At 37.4% G+C, this 13416-nt stretch overlaps 1 long non-coding RNA gene across 1 annotated transcript in view; it reads left to right on the top strand.

The window, feature by feature from the left end:
- Nucleotides 1-9258, top strand: part of LOC111097949 — a 128695-nt gene extending 119437 nt beyond the window's left edge. Inside the window, exon 6 of the long non-coding RNA XR_005366912.1 lies at nt 9130-9258. This is a non-coding gene — a long non-coding RNA (uncharacterized LOC111097949). The remainder of the gene's footprint in view (nt 1-9129) is intronic.
- The last annotated feature ends 4158 nt before the right edge of the window (nt 9259-13416 follow it).

Genomic DNA, 13416 nt, shown 5'->3' with positions numbered 1-13416 from the left:
GAATGGGTCTTGGTGTTCTTGAGACCCATAAGACCAAGGAACAGTTCTTAATGGGCTCAGGAGGATGAGGACTTGCTGTGGCTCTCTTCCCAGGGCTCGGTTTTGAGGTAACAGACCAAAATGCCCACATCTGAGTTTTTCCCCTGAAAAAGGCCCATTCATACTTCAAAACCCACTGCCTGAGGGTCAAGCTTCTAATTTAGCACACATGTAAATGCTGACTTTGGTCCTCCCTGAGACTGGGGAGGCCTGGAGAACAATCTCTGAGTCCTCCCTCTGGCTCACCCCAGGTCATTGGTGTCTCCTCTGGAAGGGAATTATTTTATTCTCTTTTCAGCAAGAAATGAGAATAGAGGTCTTCCTCATCCTTACCAGTATTGGCTGTAATTTTTAAACTGGAAGTATTGGTCATTTTCTTTTCAATGTGAAGGTGGGTTTTTGCCTGTTTAGTTTGGACCTGTTTGCTCTCAACTCTGGTTGCATGTGGATCTCCTGGTGAGCTTCTAAATAATGCTGGAATCCTAGCCCTAACTGATTGAATCAGTTACTCTCCAGGCAATTGTAATGTTCAGCTATGGTTGACAGCCACTGTTCCGGGCTAGAATGGGAGCTGATGCAGGAAAAAAGTGTTGAGAAATTGATTTGGTTCAGGAGCTCATAGCAAAACATGGCATCAAATCACAATAGCCACCCACATAGCCACATCCGCTGACAAGTACTTTTTAATGAGCTCTGCAGATAATCAAGACTCCCTATATTTCCAGTAGCATTAGTTCACAGTAATGTTTGTCAGGCAGAAAGCTGATGAGTTTGGACATTGCAGCCTAGGTGGGAAGCCTTGAGCCCCTGCTCAGGGTCACAAGCTTAATTACCATCTGAGTTATAAGGAATAGAGAGGCATGACTTCTTGGCAAACTATGCATATTATGTGGGTGTGGAATGAAACTTTTAAATTCAAGGTAATTACAGATTGCCATGCATTTGTAAGAGGTAGTCTAGAGAGATCTCAGATGCCCTTTCCCCAAAACTATAGGACAGTATCTTAACCAGGCTAAGGACGTTGAATACAGTTAAGGTACAGAACATTTCCATTATCACAGGGATGCCATGTGTTACTCCTTAACGACTTCCCTTCCACAGCGACTCCTTCCTTAACTTCTAGCAACCACTAAGCTATTCTCCATTCCTATAATTTTGTCACTTTAAGAATGTTACGTAAATGGAATCACACAGTATGCAACTTCTGGGGGTTATTTTTTTCCTGCTCAGCACAGTTCTCTGTCATTCATTCAGTTTGTTGTATTTATCAATAGTTCCTTTTTATTTCTGTGTAGTATTCCATGATAGGGATGAGCAAATCTCTTTAACCATTCACCCATTAAAGGACATCTAGGTTGTTTCCAGTTTTTGCCATGACAAACAAAGCTGTAATAAGCATTCATGTACTTATTTTTGTGTGAGCCTTAGTCTTCATTTCTCTGGGAGACGAGTGCTGTTGCTGCTGTATTTGAAAGTTTGTGTATTTTTTTCAAAACTGCCAAACTGTTTTCCAGGGAGACTGTACAACTTTACATGCACACCAGCAATGTATGAATGATTCAGTTTTCCTACATCCTCACCTATATTTAATATCGTCACTATTTTTTTTTAATTTTAGCTATTTTGATAGACATGTAGTGATAATTCGTCTTGGTTTTAATTTCATCTCCCTATTGGCTAACGATAGTGGAACATCTTTTCACGTACTGATCTGCCCTCTGTATATCTTCTGTGGTGGAGTCTGTTTATGTCTTTTGTGCGTCTTCTAAATTGGATTGTTTTTCTGTTGAAATTTGAGAGTTCAAAAAAAAAAAAAGAAATTTGAGAGTTCATAATATATTTGTCCTTTATCAGATAAGTGGTTTGCAAATATTTCCTCACAGTTTGTGGCTTGTCTTTTCTCTTGACAGGGTCTTTCATAGAGCTAAAGTTTTATAATGTGGATGAAGCCCAATTTATCAAGTTTCCTTTTATGGATTATACTTTGGAGTCAAATCTGAGAACTCATTTTTAGAGCTACCTTCCAAATATTTTCTCCTGTTTTTTTTTTCTTTCTAAAAATGTTATAGTTTTACAGTTTGCATGTAAGTCTCTGATGCATTTTGAATTCATATTGTATATTTCTTCTTGTTTTTGCTGATAAATGTTCAATTGCTTGAGCACTGTTTCTTAAAAGGCAATCTTTAGTCCATTGAGTTGCTTTTGTAGCTTTGTAAAAAAAAATGTGTGTGGGGGCGTACCTGGGTGGCTCAGTTGATTAAACATCTGCCTTTGGCTTGGGTCATGATCTCAGGGTCCTGGGATTGAGCCCCCCACATGGGGTCCCTGGTCAGAGGGGAACCTGCTTCTTCCTGATGCCCCTGCTCATGCTCTCTTTCACTATCTCTTTCTCAAATAAATAAATAAATAAATAAATAAATAAATAAAGTAAAATCTTGAAAAAAATCAGTTGGGCATATTTGTATGAATCTACTTCTGGATTCTCTGTTTTGATTGATCAGTCTGTGTGTTTATTCCTCTGATATCATCACAGTCTTAACTATTAGAGCTAAACAATAAGTCTTGAAATTCAGTAAACAGATTCTTCATACTTATTATTTTACTCTTTTAGTTCCTTTGCCATTCTATATAAATCTTAGGGGATCCCTGGGTGGCGCAGCGGTTTGGCGCCTGCCTTTGGCCCAGGGCGCGATCCTGGAGACCTGGGATCGAATCCCACATCGGGCTCCCGGTGCATGGAGCCTGCTTCTCCCTCTGCCTGTGTCTCTGCCTCTCTCTCTCTCTCTGTATGACTATCATAGATAAATTGAAAAAAAAAAAAAGTAATTAAAAAAAAAATCTTAGAATAAGCTTGTTTATATCTACAAAAGATATCGCTGAGATTTTGTAGGAATTGTATTAAACCTATATGTTGGTTTGTTGAGAGTTGTCAATGCATAGTCTTCCAATCCATGAATACAGTATGTCTTTTTATTTAGGCGTGTATGTGTGTGTGTGTGTATATAAAATTTTATTTATATATTTCCCAAGAGTGATGAGCTTTATTCTAAGCATGACATTAGTACAAAGATTAATCAATTATTGCATTTTCCTTTATAAGAAAGAGATTAAAGAAAGTGGCCATTGTTATAAGATTTTATTTTAAAGTAATCTCTACACTCAAAGTGGGGCTTGAACCCATAACTCCAGGATCAAGAGTCATATGCTCCATGGACTGACCCACTGAGACACTCTTCTCTTGATTTATTTAGATCTTTCTTCCATCAGGGTTGTACAATTTTCAGCAACTGCATCATGTGTTTTGTTAGGTTTACATATAGATATTTCATTTTTTGAGCAATTGGGAATGGTATTGAATTTTTAATTTTGGTGTCTACATACTCATTGCCAGTATACAGAAATATAATTGAATTTTGTGTATTTTCCTTGTATTTTGTAACCTTGCTGAACTCATTTATTTGTCCATGATTTTTTTTCCTCATGGATTCCTTTACATGTTCTATGTAGACAGTCTTGTCATCTGAAGACACTTTTATTATTTCTTTCTGATCTGTACTTTTCTTATTTCTTTCTGATCTTTCTGATCTACTTCTTTTTCTTGCCTTGGTGCACTGGCTAGAACTTCCAACACAATGTTGGTTAAGTAAGAGTAGACATCCTTGAACTGTTCTCAGTTCTAGGAGGAAAAGATTCACTTGTTCATTGTGAAGTATAATGTTAGTTGCAGGTTTTCTTCAAGTTGCTCTTTATCAAGTTGAAGAAGTACCCCTCTATTCCTACTTTCCTGAAAGTTTTTTGTTTCTTTTTTTAAATCATTAATGGGTATTGAATTTTATCAATTCTTTCTGTATCAGTGATATGAATAGGTGTTTTTTTTCTTCTTTAGTCTGTTAATATGGTAGATTACATTATTTGAGTTTCAGATGTTAAAATTCAGGGATGGGCTTGATGGTAGAGGCAGTGGCCTCATTTGTTGGCAGCAGAGATGAAAGTCCCAGTTCCCTACTTGACCTTCTTTGACACCACCTTGGTAGAGTGTTGGAGTCTCTTGTTGCAGCTCCCAAGGGGGGAATTGTGAGCTCTCCACCTATTCTTTGCTGCACATGTGACTGGGGGTGAGCCATAGATTTTTTTTTTTCTCCTGGTATTTAGCTGTGTTGGAGTGATTATTATCTGAAATTCTTAGTCTGCTCCTAATCTGTTCCTTTGGCAGAGAGACCAGTCTAATTAATTTTTTTAATGCTTGTTGATGTTTCTGGGTGCCAGCTTCTTCAGTTGGGGATATTGAAGGCAAAAAGAAAACCCAGGGAACTCACCACCGTGTTCTCCCTCAAGTTTTGTTGTCCTTAATTGGTCCTTCTTCTTTCCACCTTTCAGAGTCTTCTTGAATTGTTGTATATATAATGTCCAGAGTTTTTAATTGTACTTAGCAGGGAGAGTAGGGGAAAATGTATCTACTCCCATCTTGTCAGAAGTGGAAGCATATATTTTTAGATGTTGCTGTATTATATACATTAGATTGAATTAGTCAGGATAAGACATTTATTCACATACTGCAACTCTCCTTCTTCATTGTTCTGGATGATTGAAGTATTACTTGCCTGCTTTACTTTTTTTTTTTTTTTTAAAGATTTATTTATTTATTTATTCATGAGAGACACAGAGAGAGAGAGAGAGAGACAGAGACATAGGGAGAGGGAGAAGCAGGCTCCCCACAGGGAGCCTGATGCAGGACTCGATCCAGGATCCCAGGATCATGCCCTGAGCCAAAGGCAGACACTCAACCGCTGAGCCACCCAGGCGCCCCACTTGCCTGCTTTAGCAAATGAAATCTTGATTAAATGTTTTTCATTACTGAAAATGTTGATTATTTTGTTTCATATGTTTCAAATAAAGCACATATCTGTCTCTATAATTATCTCTTGTTACTTATATTTTGCTACTTGTTGATGAGACCCCAAGGTGGGCCTCTCTATGTGGAAGGAATGAAAGTTTTAGGGGAGGCATAGCTCTCCTTGTGGGAATTATCCTTGGAGATGATCTCTTAGTGGAACATTAAGGAAGAGATAAGGAAGGGGGTGGGAAACATTGTGTAAAGTTTATATGTTAGATGCTTTACACAGGTTATCTCATTTAATCATATAGCAGTATTATTACCAGCTCTGTTTTCAGCTGGAACAGTAGCATAGAAGATGTAAGGTAGAGTAGATGTATAAGGATTGATATTTAAGCCTGTATCTTTAGCCTGATAACAACTTTAGCTAATCTCCTAACCTGCCTTCACCAGGTTGTGAGAAATTAAATAAATCACACATTTATATGGAAGTTTTGCTCTGAGTTTATTTGCTGTCTATTCTGAAGGTTACACTGTAGATAAGACAGTATGGTATAGATAAGATGCATGATTAGATCTGCCTGCTAACTTTAGTAAATATCATATGCACTTTATAAAATGACATTCAGCAAATGAAATATGACAATTCTCTTTTTAAATATTTTAGTCTAGGCAACTGGATGCATGAAAACACTCCTGTAAAGAAGTATGGGCTAAGGATTTTGGGGAGAAAGAAAAGAATTATCAAAGGATAACAATTAAAGAATATAAGATAGAGAACTTTGTGTCTCAATAAAGCATCACTAGCAGTTCAGCAAAATAAACATTTTAACCCTTAAAAATGAGAGAGTAAATTTTAACACAGATGTTATCTAAAGACAAATGTGGCAAATAATGTGAATGAATAAATCTGGTAATATAATTTTGGTTCAAGGTAGAAGTATCAATATAAAATACAAAATTTATATGATATGGAACTGAGAAACTATAATATAGGCTGAAATACTGTACTTTCATGAATTAATGTTAATTTTCTGAGGTATGATAATGATACTGTAGATACATAGGAAAATGTGCTTGTTTAGAAGATGCCTGCTGAAGTATTTTGAAGCCAAATATCATAGTGTCTGCATCTTTCTTTCAAATGGTTCAGCAAAAAAAAAATCTCAAAAGCCACTTGGAATATTTTATTCCCACCTTCACTTTACTGTCACTATCTTTTCCATCAGGTGTAGTCCTTAGGGCTCAAAATACTCTGAGAGATCCACAAAAAATGTTTTAAGTTCTTTTAAAATCAAAAGACAAAAAATGGATTTCTAGGTCAAAGAAATGTTTTGATATATAATGTTAATAATTCATCTTTATGTTAACACAGCCATAAAATATAATTTTTAATCTTTTTTTTTAATGGAGAAAGAGGCACACAAAAGTGCGCAGGCCTGCAAAAGCCATGAAATGGCCTCCTTGCCACCATTAGAATTTAAGCTCCATGAGGGCAGAGATCAGTGTTCTCCCCTGTACTGAAGACACAGTGCAGTGGCTGGTCTAGGGCATAGTCTTTTTTTTTTTTTTAAGATTTTATTTATTTATGAGAGAGAGAGAGAAAGAGAGAGGCAGAGACACAGGCAGAGGGAGAGGGAGAAGCAGGCTCCATGTAGGGAGCCTGATGTGGGACTCAATCCTGGGTCTCCAGGATCATGCCCTGGGCTGAAGGCAGATGCTAAACTGCTGAGCCACCCAGGGATCCCCCCCTCCTTTTTTTTTAAGATTTTATTTATTTATCGTAGAGAGAGAGAGAGAGGCAGAGACACAGGCAGAGGGAGAAGCATAGGGCATAGTCTTAATTAACATCTATTGGTTGAGTGAAAAAATCACTTTGATTCAAGTTTTGTGAACATTGAACATATTCTTCTAATAAAGTATATGAAATGCACTTCTAGAAGCTGAGTATGCATTATTTTTGGATTATCAAAACATTTTGGATTGTTAACATCTCTTTCCCTCTCTTTTAGTATGGGAAATTGTGAATTGATGGCACAGGAAGGAAAGGAAAAATCAATGGGGAGCAGTCACTTGTTGACCATGTGATAGGCACTAATCTACATTCTAGGCACTCTTTTTACCCACTATGAATCTAATGTGTCTGCTTCTAGAAGGAAAAGACAAGATAATTTAAGGAATATTGTTTTGTGGAGAATTTGCATACAACAGCAAAAATGTAGTAATAAGCATTTGTCGGCATTTATGTACCAAGCCATGTGCTTAAAAGCATTTTTTGGGAGTGATCTCATTTAAATCTTATGAAAGATCTCATATAAAAACAATACCTCATTTTATAGATGACCGAACTGGGGACCAAGCGGTCCAGCCACTCCCCCAGTTTCACACAGTGAGGCAGTGGCAGGGCCTGGACTTGAACCCAAGTCACCAGACTCAGAAGCACATACTTTACCTGCTTTCTTCTATTCTGTCTCCCACATGTGCCTTGAGCGACCTGCCTGTGAAAACTTGGGGGGATTATTTTTGACTTTCTAAATATTTTGCACTTGTGGGCAGACCCACTTCTGGACTAAGTGCTTCAACCATAACTGTTATCAGTAGTGATGTCTGGAACTGAGGTATCTGAAATCACCTTATGATTCTAGGAACAAGAAATGGATGTGGAAAAGAGTTGTACAGGCCCTTTTGCCACAATCTGATGCCCTGGATTCATTGCCGTAATGGGGAAACTGTTATGCAGTGCAGGTTATGCTGTGGAATCTCCAAGGAGGATGAGCTTTGCTGCAAAGCATCTCATGGATGCATTGGCCCAGCAGTAGCAGGCAGTGAGAGAGGTGACTCAGACTTAGAAGAGGAGGGAGAAGGGGAAGGGAGGAGGAGGAGGCAAGAGGGAGAAGAGGAGGAGGGTAGAGGAGAAGGAAGGGAGAAGGAAGGTGGGGGGAAGAGGAGGAGGAAGCTGCGGGGGTGGGGGGGAAGGGGAGCAGAAGAAGGGGGAAAGAGCCAGGAGGAGGAGGAGGAAGAGGAGGAGGAGGAGGGAGGAGTTAATGCAGACAGTGAGATATTGAGGCCTGTACCAGGGCTATGGCTGTAGGAATAATTTTCAGGGGACAAAGGTTAGATACTTTATGTGGCAACATGATATGTCAATGATGTTTGTTGAGCAGAAGTTTTCTTCCTAGAGGCAGAGTTAATACAAGACACATGGGCATGGATTATAGGAATTAAGGGATGTGGGCACATTGTGTCTATTTATAGTAGTTCTGATACCCAATGTGGAAGAATGATTTTTAGCGTCAACATCCTCGAGTCAACAAGACATCAAGATCCCTCACTTCATTATTTAGAAATAAAAAAATTGATTATCAATTTTTAGATTCTTGTTGTAGTTATTTTTTAAGCAGAAGGTGAAATTGGTCCAATTTAATTAGAAGAAGTTCGGATTCAAGGGCTCTCCTTTCTTCCATTTTTTTTTTTTTTTTTTTGTGTGTTTGAATTCTCTTGCATGTTTGTGTGAATCTGGGGGCTGGTCTGTTCCCTAGGTGGTGGTTGTGTGGGAGTAGATAATATGGTAATTTGTTCTGAGGAGCAATGAGTTGATGGATGTGAATATAAAGCACCCAAGACTGAGTGTGTTCTTTGTTTTGGAAAATATAGGAGAGTAGTTTACATTCAGGCTCAGACTTCATAGGTGACTTTATTTTAATATGAATGTTAAATTTTATTAGATGTGCTTTTTCCAAGTTGCTTTTACCAGAAATTCACCATTATTTGTACTGTATAATTTTCCTTAAGATTCCAGTAGAGATTTTAGTACAAAGTAACTCTAATTGAGGAAATGACACAATCATAGTACATATGATACCCAGTCACTAGTGAGTTCTGCAGGCTTAAAAATTAATTCTCGTTGTTCCTAAGTAGAGGTAGCAGCAGGACTCAAGGCAGTATTTCTATGGTCCCAATGGCTTGTTTCCTTTTTGGCCCTGATAGTCATCATTACTACAAACTTGTTTTACAAAATAAAACATAAAATAGTGAGGTTGATTGGATTAATATGATCATTTTTTTCACTCCTTCCATGAATTACCATCACACATTCACAGCTTTTGTCTTGAGACTGCAGAACATCTTACCAAATGAAGGTTGTGGGTATCTTTCCCCATCCCTTTGGTTTGCGACAATGTTCAGTTCTGAGAAGAGGCTTAAGAAGACATTGTGTGGTTCTTCTCCTGTCTCTCACACTATGTCATTGTTTCCAGAAGAACAGATCCCAGGTAGCTGTTGGTCCAAGGAAAACAAAAGATGAGTGGAGCTGACCTGAACCTGACCTGCACTGTGAAGTGGAACTTGCCCAGGCTACTCTCAGGTCTATAAGAAAACAAATGAATGTTGTTGTAAGTCACTATAATTTTAAGATTTTTTTTTTTTGTTATACTGCTAACATTGATTTAGTATCATAGGAATTCTCATGCCTCCTCAACTGACCTCATTGTGGAGATGCACATGGAGAACTGTGCCAAGTGTTACATCTAATCTTTGTGTCTGGACTTGAGAATCTCCTTGCCAGTTAAGTCACCATGCTTCTCAAATCAAATCTTTTTTTTTTTTTTTTTTAAGATTTTATTTGTTTATTCATGAGAGACACACAGAGAGAGGCAGAGACATAGGTAGAGGGAGAAGCAGGCTCCCCACAGGTAACCCAACAAGGGACTCGATCCCGGGACCCTGGAATCACAACCTGAGCCAAAGGCAGAAGTTCAACCACTGAGCCACCCAGGTGCCCCTCAAATCAAATCTGATGACTATTTCAAAAAAAAAAAAAAAACCACTAACTTGGAAGTATCCAGGCTTTGAACTTGGATCTGAAAAAACATTTTCTATTTTTTCAAGAAGCATCAAATGAATATCTTAGGAAAAAGAAACTCTGGAATGACCAGGGGGCCAAGAATCTTTGTGCTGTATTCACCTTGGTCTACTGGTAGGCATTTCAAATAGTGTGACACAGACATTACATGAGCCAAGAACACAATGTCAGAAGGCTAGTTCTAGTCCAGTCTACTTGCTGAGACATCTTAGCACTTAATGAACTTCTCTGAGTCATGATTTCCTCATCTGTTAAACAGGAAAAATTATAACTGCTCCAGCTACCAAAGAGAATTTTTTGTTTTATTTTGTTGTTTTTTTTTGTTGTTGTTGTTCCCTTTTTGGTGATCACAGCAGGTGGAGGTCCTCGAAAACTAGAGTGTAGCCCAAATGTCAGATATGCTAATTCTCATCAGAAAGTATTCTCAGGGGATTTGGATGTTTTGGTTTTTAAAATACCCTGCAATACTCTACCTGTATTGTAAGGTTTGTGGCCACCATGCATCCCAAAGTACATTCCAGAGTGCTAGATTAGGAGCTAGAATACTTAAGTTTTAGTCCTCAATTATTTTCCAAGTATTGTTGGGTTTTTTGTTGTTTCATTTTATTTTGCTTTGTTCCACTTCTGTTACTTGGCTGGTCTTGTAGAGATTTTTAAGACTTTCTCATCTGTTTCAGAGTGAGAATTAGCACGCTTGAGTTTTCTTACCATGGACCAAAAGGTTTCAACCTTATTATTTGATATTTAGAATGGGTAGAAATATTTCTAAAGCAGAGGGTAGAACATTAGCAGATATTTGATTATTGGAAAGATTCTTGGTGTTAGAGACTCCCATTCGGTCTTCATAATTCTCCAACCTTGTCATCATTTATGGATACATGTGAATTGGTGTATTCATCTATATCTCTATATATTGCCTAGGCTTAACCCTCTCTACTTTTCCCTACTAGAACATACTATTTATTCTGTATACTCTGACATCAACTTATAAGTTTGCTCTTGCATAGTTTGTTTTTCCACCAGCCAGAATGAAAGATGATCTAACACAAAGTATTGAGTAGAGTGCTTAGAAGAGTATTGCCTCCATAGTAGGGTAGAATTTTAGACTAAAGGCATTTTGGACTCACTCTAACAAAATTATAATCGACCTCAAAAGAATCACATTGATTCCAAGTAAGTAATATAACTGTACTCCTGAACAGAGCCCTCAAATATTTAAAGTTATGCAAATAATAACAACAACAAATCAAAACCACTCCAATCCAACAATGTAAATATATGTTTGGAATCCAATAAAAAATTACCAGGTATTTAAAGGGATAGGAAAAATTTATCCATAACAGAAGAAAAAGGAGTCAATAGAAATAGACCTATAAATGGCAAGAATCACAGAATCAGTAGACAAGGACATTAAAATATTTATAATGAATATATATGCTCAGGAAGGAAGAAAAAAGCAGGAGGAAGTTGAAGGGAGATATGGAAGATCTAAAAAAGATTTAAATTGAACTGTTTGAGATGCAATATACGTTATCTAAAATGAAAACTACACAGGATGGATTAATTACAGATTAGACATTGCAGAAGAAAAGATGAGTAAATTTGAAGACCTAGCATTAGAAATTCCCAGAGGAAAATACTATGTTGATTCTCATGTTAAGGATATTGAGTAACTGGGAAATTTCTCCATAATATGTACTTTCAAATATTCATAAGTAAAAGGAGAAGGTGTAGTAGTGACTGAAGTTTAATGAGCTCCTTTTAGGGGGCTAGGCTAAATATATATGATTTCTAAAACTCTAAGTTGATAAAGTTATAGAACTTAGAACGTAGTGAGGAGTTAGTACATTCTGTTGGTAGTCTCTTAGGTAGTCCTAGGTGATTTCTGTAAAAGACCACTTCCTGAATAATTCTTCAGGTAGCTGATGGGTGGCAGTCAGGCTACTTAAGAATTGTTTTATTGAGGACGAGGGAGAGGAAGTGCTCTGCATAGGAGTGGGTGGCTCTGGGATTATTACTTGGTCTGATTAAACTGTCCCACAGTTGCTCACAAAATGCACATTTTTTTTTTTTTTAAATACAGGAAGTCACCCTTCAAACCATCAGTAATGGGTGCATTTGGCAGAATAATTGAATTTTACATTTAAAATATTCTTTAATATGAGGAAATATTTGCTTTCTGGAAATTCTTTATTCTATCATTGCTGATTACCAAGGTTTTTTCATAGCTGCTCTAGCAATTTTCCAAAGCATATCTTTGCTTCCACAATTCAAAAAGGGCATCTAATTCATAGCCCTTTATCATTAGTAAGACCTGCCTCTCTACAGGTTGTTCTCTTTGCAAGTATTTTCTTTTGATGATGTTGCTGCTCTCTCCTTGTTCATATTTTTCTTTAGTCTGGCAGTCAGTTTACCTTTACTTATTCTCTGTGGACCTTTCTGCTAACAACATTTCCTCTTATACCTTTCTTTCTTCATTGAAATCTAAATAAGTTTCTCCCAATTACAGAGAGAGTCATCATTCTCTCATCAAAACTTAGTAAATCCAAATGATCTGATACTGTTCATTTATGTGTCAGGACTCAAAAAAGTGGAGGCCGCCCTGGGGCCAGGCCCACATTACAAATCTAAGCTTAAACCAGGCTGCACTAGTGGGTCTCCTGTCAAGGAGACCTAGCACAAAACCCCAGTCCTCCAACTCTGCTTTAGCCAGCTCACCTTACCCTAGAAAACAAGTCCTGCTAACCTTGTAAGGAAATCATGCCTTGTTAGCCAATCATGCTTTGTTTCTGTGTTGCTGCTTTTAATGCTCTATAAAACTCCCTCTTTATTTTTTATTTTTTATTTATTTTTATTTTTATTTTTTAATTTAAAAAAATTTTTTTAATAAATTAATTTTTTATTGATGTTCAATTTACCAACATACAGAATAACACCCAGTGCTCATCCTGTCAAGTGCCCCCCTCAGTGCCCGTCACCCATTCACCCCCACCCCTGCCCTCCTCCCCTTCCACCACCCCTAGTTCGTTTCCCAGAGTTAGGAGTCTATGTTCTGTCTCCCTTTCTGATATTTCCCACACATTTCTTCTCCCTTCCCTTATATTCCCTTTCACTATTATTTATATTCCCCAAATGAATGAGAACATACACTTATAAAACTCCCTCTTGCCCCAAATTCCACAGGAAGAATACTTTGTAGCTGGTAAGGTACTCCTCCAATCTTGGATTATTTTCCCTTGCTTAAAAGACACTACACTTGTTACTAAATTGTTTTACTTTTGTCATTAGGCAGATTCACTCAGCCACATCTCAACAAAAGTTGGAAGAAGGTTTCTGGACCAGATGATTATTATGATGCATCACTTACACATCCTGTATCAGAAATATAAAATTGCCTGTGCTTTACTGACTTCAACATTACACTACATGTGAATTCTTAATCATGAGTGAGTGAATTCTTAATCACTCAATTGCTTTTAACCTAATTTCTAAACTGTCATGCCAAAAAAATGTTCTTCCATGCTTCAATTTCTATAAAATGGTTAAAACCTGAGAGGAAGGAAAGGCTTATAAAGACTGCATATATGATTATGGGATTATTTACAGTGTGAATTGGGTTTCTTGTACTTTTACATTCAGAGTTGTATAGATTATTTAACAGCATTACTCTACTCTTAATCAT

Source organism: Canis lupus, chromosome 11 (assembly GCF_011100685.1).
Source record: "Canis lupus familiaris isolate Mischka breed German Shepherd chromosome 11, alternate assembly UU_Cfam_GSD_1.0, whole genome shotgun sequence".
Lineage (NCBI taxonomy): Eukaryota > Metazoa > Chordata > Mammalia > Carnivora > Canidae > Canis > Canis lupus.
Note: the sequence above shows the minus strand (reverse complement) of the source record. Positions and strands in the feature narration are given on the sequence as shown.